Here is an 11665-nt window from a genome sequence, read left to right as displayed (position 1 = left end):
TTACTTTACAGTCAGATGCTTAATCCTACAGTAAATAAAGAATTCACCAAGTGGAAAATATAAAGCCCACTGTTCAAATCTCAAGATGCCAATTTCACTTATGTATACTTACATACATATATTTGAAACATTTTTTGTATTCTATATATTTGCTATGAATCAAAGAAAACATGACATTTTCTTTTTGGTTCTGGTTTCTTTCACTAGCTAAAATACAGATTAGCTTTGGAAAAATACTAGATATAGCTGCAATATGTATTTTTGATATAAATTTTTAACATTTGAATGCATATGCTTATGATATGGGTCAATAACCTATCACATATTCAGAAATCCAAACTACTATTTTGGTGATTTCAAAACTCATATTATCTTATTGTTAATGCTCTGATTATTCATTCAGCAAGGAAATGCTTAATATTGTTTGTCCCAGTAAATTCCAAAATTATTTGATACCAGAGTTTTGTTTTAATTTTATGCTACACAAATGTGTTCATATTATCTGTGATATTCCCTTTGAAGGGTATTAAGTTAAATCATATTCTTTTCAACCCACATTATTATCATTATTTTTCAAACAAAATGATTCCTTTTTAAAAAAAGATTTATTTCTTTATTTGAAAGTCAGAGTTGCACAGAGAGAGGAGAGACAGAGAGAGGGAGGTCTTCCAACCACTGGTTCATTCCCCAATTGGCAGCAACAGCCAGAGTTGCACCAATCTGAAGCCAGGAGTCAGGAGTTTCTTCCCAGTCTCCCATGAGGATGCAGGGGCCCAAGGACTTGGGCCATCTTCTACTGCTTTCCTATGCCATAGCAGAAAGCTAGATCAGAAGTGGAGCAGCTGGGACTAGAACCAGCGCCCATATGGGATGTTGGCACTGCTGGGGGCTTTAACCTGCTGTGCCACAGCATCAGCCCCAAACAAAATGATTCTTAACACAAGCAAGATTGTAATAATGAATAACTAACAGAAAGTAAAAACAAGAAAGTATATACCAAGTAAGTTAAAGTTAAAAAGATTGTTAACATGATCAAAACTATACCTCATAGGATACAAAACTGGAGGAAAATGGTTAACATAGTTTTGACAGACCTAGAATTCAGGATCTTCAAACTTCCTTTCTAGAGGCTGGTAACAGGACAGATGATTTAATTAATTTAAGATTCACATGGTATGATATTTTGAAATGCCCAGTGCATTTCACGCTATACTGCACATGATAAGGGCCCTAAAGTATGTTTTCATCAAAGAAAGGATGACCAATAAAAGTGCATTTTACAGATTTAAAATTATACAATATTCTTCTACCAAATGAATTTTAGATATTATAATACTGGACTTTTCCTTTTAATTGAACAACATTATATAGTAGTTGGTATAAATACTATTTTTCCTTTAAACAGATTTTATACCAAGGAAACACTATCTCAAGAAGAAATCATAGCAGATTGTAAAGCCTGAGTAAATGTCATAAATATGAATATATTATTTTGAATATCTCCAAAAATAAAACATCTTATACTCTTGCTGACAGTATTCTAAGAAATTTCAATTTTGTCCAAATATTTAATCTCTGTATTTTGGACATTTTTAAAATCAGAATGCATCATCTACATTTTTACAACTATATTTTCAACCTGCATGTGTGCCTAGTACAATGGGAGAGATCTCTGCGGGCAATTATTTACCACAAAGAAAATAGCAGAGGCTGGTGATTCAACATAATCCAACACGAGGTTTCACTCTGTTATAAATGCTGATTTACAGACAGTGGCTATTTTATTTCATATCCAGAAACATGGACATTTTATGGTTAGATCCAAAAAGAATCATGAACCAGGACTCTTTTTTTTTTAACTTCTATTTAGTAAATATAAATTTCCAAAGTACAACTATTGGATTACAATGGCTACCCCCCCCATAACTTTCCACCCACCCACAACCCTCCCATCTCCCGCTCCCTCTCCCATTCCATTCACATCAAGATTCATTTTCAATTATCTTTATATATAGAAGATCAATTTAGTATATATTAAGTAAAGATTTCCACAGTTTGTACCCACACAGAAACACAAAGTGTAAAATACTGTTTGAGTACTAGTTACAGCATTAATTCACATTGAACAACACATTAAAGACAGAGATCCTACATGGGGAGTAAGTACACAGTGATTCCTGTTGTTGACTTAACCAATTGACACTCCTGTTTATGGCATCAGTAATCTCCCTAGGTTCTTGTCATGAGTTGCCAAGGCTATGGAAGCCTTTTGAGTTCACAGACTCTTATCATATTTAGACAAGGTCATAGTCAAAGTTCAAGTTCTCTCCTTCCTTCAGAGAAAGGTACCTCCTTCTTTGATGGCCCGTTCTTTCCACTGGGATCTAACTCACAGAGATCTTTCATTTAGGTCCAAACCAGGACTCTTAAATCAAAGAGGAAAAAAAAAACCACAAAGATACAACTTTAGGTTCAGTACCTATAAGGAGACAACCCAATTTCCTTAGTGAAGTTAATCATGAGCTCTTACTGTGTGTTGTTATGAAAGCAGTGTAGTTGGTTCCTTCTCTCTCTGGATTTATAATAAAGTATGTAAGGAATCCACAAAATATATAATTTCCAGAAGGGTAAATTGTTTAATGCTTGGAAAAATACAAAATATTGTAGAGCCACAAGAGTGATGCATGTAACAAATATTAAGGTAGTGGATGGTGTGTGTTTCTACATGAAATGCTACACATCCCACCATCTTTTAAAGGAGAAAGAAAAGACGAAGTGGTGATATGGGGGAATCAGTCAAGAACTGGGAAAGAAGCACCTTGGATAGGCCTGGGTAGTTATGCTCATTTTTCAGTAAATCTCTTTCTGCCTTTTGAGCAATCATGCAAACAATGTGACCATCATCCATTTTTCCATGAAGCATCTCTTAATCAAAGGCAGGCTTACGGTCTTCCCTCAACCACATCACTCTGCTGCAGTCCCTCCCCTGAGGTCGGGCCTCTGTGAGGGACAACTTGGCTACTCTTTTCTTTTCTGGCAATTGCACCAAGGAAGTTTCTCCTCTGACACTTTCTTTGGAAGCCTGGTGACACACCTTGTGCAAAAAATGTGCACATGTATGGGGAACCTGCAAAACTACAGATCTTGGACTTTTCAATCTCATGTTGTTAGCACTAAACATCCAAATAAAGTACTGCTGAAATATCCTGCCAGCTTTGGGCACAGAGCGGCCCCTGCTCCAGTGAGCAGATCTCAGCTGGGACTGTCAGGTGGACTCACAAATCCAGATTCGGAGTTAATCCATCATCCTGCAAGACCATTCCCTGACTATCCAAGAAACTGTTGATACTTGGTTTGTCAGGCAGCCACTACTAATACCAAGGGGAAATTAAAAAAAAAATACTTATTTGTTTGGCTATTCAGTTATTTGAAAGGCAGAATCATAAAGAGGGAGAAAGAGATAGGGATATTGCTAGAGATAGGTAGAAAGAGATCTTTGGTCTACTGGTTGACTCTCCAAATGGCTGTAGCCGAGCCTGGGCCTGGGCTGTGCCAAGCCAAAGGCGGGAGCCAGGAACTTTATGCAGGTCTCCCACATGGTTTTCAGGGCCCAAACACTTGGGTCATCACATACTATCCAGGATTATTAGTAGGGGGCTGGATTGCAAGTGGAGCACCTGTGACTGAAACCATCACTCTGATATGGAATGCTGCTGTTACAAGTTGCAGCAACGCCAGCCCCTATCATGGGGAATCTAAAAATAGGTCTATTACTAACCACAGGATTGGACTAACAGCTTCTAAGTCCTATGCAATTTAAAGTTGAAACCAAGGCAGGATGTTCTGTGATTTAATCCAAATGTATCTTGAGTTTATGCATTCATTTAAATACTTAAAATGATGTCCTCTCCCAGATATTCTCGCAGAGAGGCACAGTTCATCCTCCACTAGCTGTCTTCCCCTGCCCTCTTATTCTCCAATGCATGACTTGATTGGTGTTTAAAGTTGCATCACCTTGCTGTTAGTACTCTCCAAAGATTTTCCCTTGAATTTAGAGGAAGGTCTTGAAGTCTCCTGCTTTAGGACTCCACTCAACTGGATCCCTCTCTAGTACTGTGATGTCATCTGCCACCCACTACAGTTCATTCCCAGCCCATGTTAGGAACCTTATCCTTACCCGCTTCTGAAACGGCTGTTCTACTCTTCTTACATAGCTCTCAGCTGAACGTAGTTTCTCAAACCAGGCGGCCTTGACCGTTGAGTCCCTGAATCCTGCAAAGCAAACTCTTCACAGCCTGTGTTGCTGTATGTGTGCTTAGCTTCTAATTTTCCTTCAGAAAAGGAGTTCAGTGCGAAGAGGGGAGCTTTGCTTTCCTGCTCACTGCTGTTTTCTTAAGCTGAAAACAACAGTGAGGGCGGCATAGCTGATGAATTAAAGATGTGCACCTCACTGACACTGGTTTCCATTGTATATTTATTGTATCATTTTCTCACTAATTCACTCAGCTTCACACGCTGAATTTCATTTCCTGCAAGAAAATAATCTTTCTTGTCTTTGTACCTCCTCTTTGACCTTGGTCTTGTTATGTCCAGTGATACCACACTCACTGTTCTACCCAGACTATTCTACTTCTGGCCTTCCTCTTCTCCTCCTTTTTTTTTTACATTTTAACTTCAAGGAATTATTTCTTCCTCATGAGAACCTCCTGACAGGGACTGTCGGCAACCTGGTACCTGCCCAGTTTTGCTGGACTTCCACGGTTCTTCATGTGGCTTCAGACTCGTGGTCTAAGAGGGTTGCCTCGGAACATAACATCACATTCAAATGACAGGAAGCAGGGAAAAAGGACAGACTTCTGTTGATTTTCTTGTGGCTGGAGGTTGGTCTGGTGGCCACTGCTAACGTCAATGCTAACATCAATGATCTTCATGGTGTGTGTAGCTCAAACAGTTCTCCCAAGAAGAGGATGGGCTGCAACCATGGGGTACCAAGCCAGCTCAATCATACTACCTACAGTGTTTTCTTCCCAGTATGTTCTTTTGTAGAGTCATATTTCTTTTTCTTAAATATTTATTTACTTAATTGTAAGGCAGAGTTACTGAGGGAGAGAGAGAGAGATCGATCTTCCATATGCTGGTTCACTTGCCAAATGGCTGCCATGACCAGAGCTGGGCCAATCTAAAGCCAGGAGCCAAGAGCCAGGAGCTTTTTCCGGGTCTCCCATGTGTGTCAAGGGACCCAGCACTTGGCTGTCCTTCACCGCCCTCCCAGGTACATTAGCAGAGAGCTAGCTTGAATGTGGAGCAGCCAGGACTCAAACTAGCACCCATATGGACTCAAACCAGTACCATACTCAGCAGCTTCATTCTCCACGGCACAGCGCTGGCCCCTGTAGAATCATTTTTCATTGTCAACAATGCCACACAAGTTCTCAGAAATAAACTTATTTTCTCATATTTTGTGTTATTTCAACTTTCTCTTGCTCATGATAATTTCTGTCACGTCATAGAAACTGTCATTTTCATCAGATTTTGACAATGCCTCACGTAGTGTCTCATTGAAAGGTCATTTGTAAATATTGTCTGAATAAATAAAAATATAAGGAGATAGGCATTGAAGATCTGTTTAGTAACAAAGCCAGCCTATATTCTGGGCTCTCTTTTTAAATGCTATCTGTTAATGTTTCTCCATCCTTTTGCATTATTTCTAATAAAGATTATAAGCTTATATAATATCTTATAAAAGAAGTATATATTCTAAAAATGTTCCTGTGCCATGTCAATAGATCAGTGATAATGTAAAAGCTTATTTCCCCACTTAAAATTGATTACATTGTCATATAAGTATATAAAGATAAATATTTTAAAATAAACAATTATATTTGCTAGCATGCTATACAAAAACTTAAGTTCTATAAAAATATTGAATGGAATTCAAATTTAAATCATCACACTCTCAGTAAGTTTTAAATTGTATGAATTTATTGTCTATATTAGTGCAGGCATCTTTTTTTTATTTTGTTCATTGATATCAAATCCCTAGAACAGCTGGTACATTTTGAATGCAAATTGTGAAAAGTACAGAAATGAAGAACAATAGCTTTTAACGTCATCTATGTGCCTGATAGTTTAGCAAGCAGTTTATATGTATTGGTCTTAATGTATAAGGTTCTAAATGTATGAATTTGAAGTATTCAGAGTCTCACTGCTGGAGTCACAGATATTTGTGTTTTAAAATTGACATCAGTAAATGATAAATACATAAATGTATCTAAATTTTAAAAGTTTCATGAGGTGGCTTTTGTGCAATACTGTTTAAAAAGAACATAAGATGGTACAAATGGTGTAGGGCTTCCTGCTGAGAATGTATGGATGTGATGTGAAAAATATGATTGGTATCTCTGTTCAACATTATTTTCATTGTATCTGATAACATATGGAGATAAGAAAAACTATGTTACATAAACTAATGTTTATGAAATTTAAAGCAATACCTGGCATGTAGAAAGTGCTACAAGAGAGTTCAAGCAACGCCATTATTGATGATAAAATTCACTATTTGGGAAATCTGAGAATTAATTGAAATATAATTTTATATCATGAGTAGTTCAGTAAGGTGCCTTATCGGAAAATTAATGTCAACCCCTTAACTATATAATCATATAAGCATACCACACAAAGAGCTGTGCTCTCCAGGTAATATGTGAGTATGTTGAGGTTATGGACATAAATACAATACCTGAGCAAGGCAGCTCAACAGTGTTTCCCAATCTGTGTGTGATTTCTGACCTCCAATTACTCTCATCAAGAAGAACCATGTTTCCTCTGCCTGAAAGTGGGCAAGGTGGCAACTCACTTGTAATCTGACATGTGACCATGAACAGCTTCCAAAAGTACTTCTCAGAGGGTGAAGAAGAGAATTCTGTTTTCTTTGTTGGGACACTAACCTGGGAGTCCTGAACTGCAATGCATGAAATCCAATTACATTAAGTCCTCTACTCTGTACGAAAGGTTAACCTAGCTAAGAGAGAGAAGCTTCCAGAATTTATGGAGAGAAATTCCCTGACAGCCTCCAGAGGACACAGCTACAGCTATTGTACTGGAGAGCCCGCGAGCCAGAACCACCTACCAGCTCCTTGTGGTGCTATGATCCTTGAAAGCCATGTGTGATAATGAAAGTGTGTTATTTTTTAAACCACTCAGCTTTGGGTCATTTGTAGTGCAGCAATCCATAAATGGAACAACGTGTAGAAGAGTTTGTCAAACAATGATGAATTACAAAGAAAAATAACTTAATGTAGCAGGAAAGATGGATCACAAAAGTGTGGGGTCGATTCCCAGGTTTTAAGATGATGGTTGGCTAGGCATTGCTGAGCTGATATTTGCTAAAAAATCCAAAATGAGGGAAGGAATTAGTGGAATAGACTGCAATTTTCATCAGAATTCTAGATGCTTTATTTTGTTTCAAGATCTTCCCGAGTTTTTAGTTCTGTTCCCTCAGATTGCAAATAAATCAAGAGTGGTTGAGAATGTGTCTTGGTAGCTACCATGAGAAGGTGGTATGCTTGCTCTGAGCATGCTGGCTTTCCAGTCCAGCTTATCCAATGCAGGATGCAACTGATTCCCAACACTAACCCCAGATTGCAGGGGTAAAATATTTTTGAACATTTTTCATACTATTTTTTGAACTCTTAGGATAAAGTTGATCTTATGTGTATAAAGTTACTTGAAAATAGATCTTAGGAAAAAAATAAGAATGGGAATAGGAGAGGGAAAAGGGAGACTGGCATGTTCCTGAAGTTGTATTCATGAAATGCATTAAATTTGTATACTTTGAATAAAAGGTTTCTGGGGGAAAAAAGGAATTAACAAATGCAAAATATCAGTGATTCAAAAACTACATAAAAATTACTAAGTGGAAATTTTACCACCAAAAAATAAAGTGTTTGAAATATATTTTACTTAATGAACCTAATGGCAACAGAGATGACTGAAGAATGAGTCAGAGACCTTGAATATAGATAAATAGAAATAATTTTATTTAAAGAAAACATACGAACAAGATACTGGGAAAAGTGAGCAAGCTTCAGGGAATGTGTGGAAAAGTATCAAAAGATCAAGTGTATAGAATCAAGTTTAAGAAGGAAAAGAGAAAATGAAATGGGAAAAAATGAGATTTAGCATATGTCAATGTCATGTATATGTGATAAATATCACAGGACGATGGGCTAGTCTACAGTGCAGTCTTAGGCTACATTTTACATATTTTATCAGGACAACGTGACAGACTACACACATATTACATCAGGAATACATAGCAAATGTAAACATGTATGTCCCACAACAGTGCTCCAAAATGTAGTTTTTAGTACTTGGCAAGTGTGTCAGGTATGTGGCAGAGCGGTTACGGCACTGCTGGGACACCTCCATCCCACACTGCAGCGGTGGGCTGGAGTCCCGACTGCATTTCAATGCCAGCTTCCTACTGGTGGGCACCCTGGGAGGCAACACGTAACAGCTCTAGTGCTTGGATCCCCACCAAATATATTAGGAATTCTATTAGTATTCATTATTTTTTATCTTACTCCTTTTACAATAACCCCTTTCCTTTGGGGTATCTATAATCTATCCCTCTATCTACCTACTTTACTGCTTGTGATCAGTGACATATTGAGGTGGAAAAGCAAGGACACATGCAAAATTAAAAATAAGAATTAGATCATCGGTCGGCACCGTGGCTCACTTGACTAATCCTCTGCCTGTGGCGCCGGCACAAGGGGTTCTAGTCTCGGTTGCTCCTCTTCCAGTCCAGCTATCTGCTGTGGCCTGGGAAGGCAGTGGAGGAGGATGGCCCAGGTCCTTGGGCCTTGAAACCGCATGGGAGACCAGGAGAAGCACCTGGCTCCTGGCTTCGGATCAGCACGGTGCGCCAGCCGCAGCAGCCATTGAGGGATGAACCAACAGAAAAGGAAGACCTTTCTCTGTCTCTCTCTCTCACTGTCCACTCTGCCTGTCCAAAAAAAAAAAAAAAAAAAAAAAAAAAAAAAAAAAAAAAAAAAGAGAGAGAGAGAGATAATGCATCAAATTCCTACTGGAAAAGAGAGTAATGATTTTCATTTTTTAAAAGCTTGTAGTGATTCAAAGCGTGTAGTGCATGACTACTTGTGTGTGGCTAACTCATTAGGTCACTTGTTACAGACATGATCTTGGGGTTCTACCTGACTCACTTTATTCATTACAGGGTGGGAGCTAAGACTAAGATTTTTAACAAGCTCCCTGGGTGATTCCAATGGACAGCTATAGAGCCATTGCTTCAAAATGTTCTACTTGGATTGAGTAGCGATGGGTATGATATAAATTAAAAGCTTATTTTCTAACGTTCATCATAGGGAGTTCTAAGAAGTAAATGTTTTAATCTGCTTTCATTATTTGTGTTAAAGATATTACTCAATAGTAAATTTCTGAGTACTCAGAACAATTAAGGTATGATTTTAAGGAAAATTAGAACCTAAAAGAGTTTGAAGACTGATGTGCAATACTGAAGAATTTCATCATTATCACCTCTGACACAAACAGTTATGGGAAATAAAAAAAAAATAGTTCAGAAAATTAGATGATTAAAAATGTTAGTGAAATGGCTTTCAAAATGAATTTTAATTACATTTGAGATTAAAGTAACTAGCATCATGAAATAGCAAGCTGAGAAACAAAAATTAAATCTCCGTTTTTTGAGTTCACAAGTATGTTCATTAAAAAGTAATTTTATTCGTCCCTCCCTCCCTTCATTCCTCCCTCCCTCCCTCCCTTCCTTCCTTCCTTCTTTCCTTTGCTTAAATGCAAAGCAAGAGAGACAGAGACACAGAGAGAGGGAGACAGAGACAGGGTTCACTCTGGTCCACTCTCTAAATGGCTGCAATAGCCAGTGCTGAGTCAGGGAGACGCTAAGAACCTGGAATTCCATCCAGTTCTCTCATGTGGGTGGCAGGGGCCCAAGTACTTGGGCCGTGTTCAGTTATCCCAACATGTGCATGTGTGAAGCTGGATCCAAAGCATAGTAGCCAGGATAGGAACCAGAACTTCAATAGGGGTGTCAACATAGTGAACACAGCTTAACCCATTGCACCACAAATCTGGTCCCTAATTTTCTTTGTTTTAAACTCAGAATTAATTAGAAAAAATATTGTTTGATTTTGCTAATCCTTGTTCTGTTCTTTTGTGAGTGTTCTTCCATTTTCTTCCCTTTTTGGTCAGCCTTATGCATTTTGTTGGCCGCAAAGGGCAGGAGGGACATTGTGATCCAAAACTACTTTCCAAAACCCTCTAAAGGAATGAAAGTCAAATCTCTCTCTCTGGGGTATCATTCATGTATCAATGCCAAAGACAAGGAAGAGGAAGCCACATCAACAGTCACATCGTTGCCTTCTGTAGGTCCTTGCCATTCTAGCTGGTATCCTCCAATATGAGTTCGGTTTTCAAGCTTGGAGCTTAAGGCAACTCCTTCTATTCAAAAAATCAAACAGTTGCTGTGTAATCTCTTCTGTTGTCATTCACACAGACATGCACTTGTTCTCATTTTGTGCTTTGACAATATCAAAACCATCCCATCTTTGCCCTTCTATTATGCGTGTGTCTTTCCAGGTACGTTATCAACTAAGATAAGCTTTGTGTGTGACTCACTAAAGTTCCCCTAACTCTATTGCTTCTTTTGTTATCAAAGAAGATACACAACGGAAATGATTTCTGGATATATATGAGCATATCTTTTCTTTTCTCATACATTTTTAAAATTATCTTTTCATACATGTCCTTAAACCAAATAAACCTAGTCTCTGATCAGTAATAGCTCATTGTCATTGCATTAGTATATAATCATTATTAACAGTAGTACTATCATAATGTTTACTTATTGCTAGATATGCCATTTTGTTAATTTTAAAGATACATAGTTACACTCCCAACATACACATAATTTGCATTAAAATATTGTTGAGCATAATTGTGCTGTAAAAGCACTTTTGAAATGTTCACTGTCTTCTGCTTATGTAGTAGCAGCATGATAGAATATAAATATAACATTTCCACAATTATTTTTATACAATAATAGTGTTCAAAAAATATTAATAGATTTGCAAAGATATAATAACCAAATGTTTTAGAACTAAGTATATTTATGAAAATTGCATATTTAAAACTAGGGTTCTTTAATATAGAACTTTTCGATATCTTTCATGTTTATAAGCACAATAAACGCCAAGACAGTTTAGAGTAGGTAGCATTTCTGCTATGCATTATGAAGAACATTCTCTTCCTATATTTGTTCCAGAAAATTCTCCAAAAAGTATTTCTGCTTTCTCATGAAACAATTTAGAGAACAATGGTATATTGTAGCTGGTTCATTCCATATTCTACTTTTCTCCTCCTATTTTCCTTTTTTTTCATTTATTTATTTATTGGAAGGTAATAATTACAGAGAGGGAGAGACGGAGAGAGAGAGAGAGTGAGCTTCCATTCCCTGGTCCACTCACCAAATGGGCTCCTCAGCCGGGGCTGAGCCAGGCCAAAGCCAGGAGCCTGGGACTCCATCCAATCTGCCATGTGGTTGGCAGGGCCCCAAGTACTTGCCACACCTTCTGCTGCTCTCCCAGGTTTATTAGGAGGGCACTGA

The sequence above is a fragment of the Lepus europaeus genome, chromosome 14 (genome assembly GCF_033115175.1).
Source record: "Lepus europaeus isolate LE1 chromosome 14, mLepTim1.pri, whole genome shotgun sequence".
Lineage (NCBI taxonomy): Eukaryota > Metazoa > Chordata > Mammalia > Lagomorpha > Leporidae > Lepus > Lepus europaeus.
Note: the sequence above shows the minus strand (reverse complement) of the source record.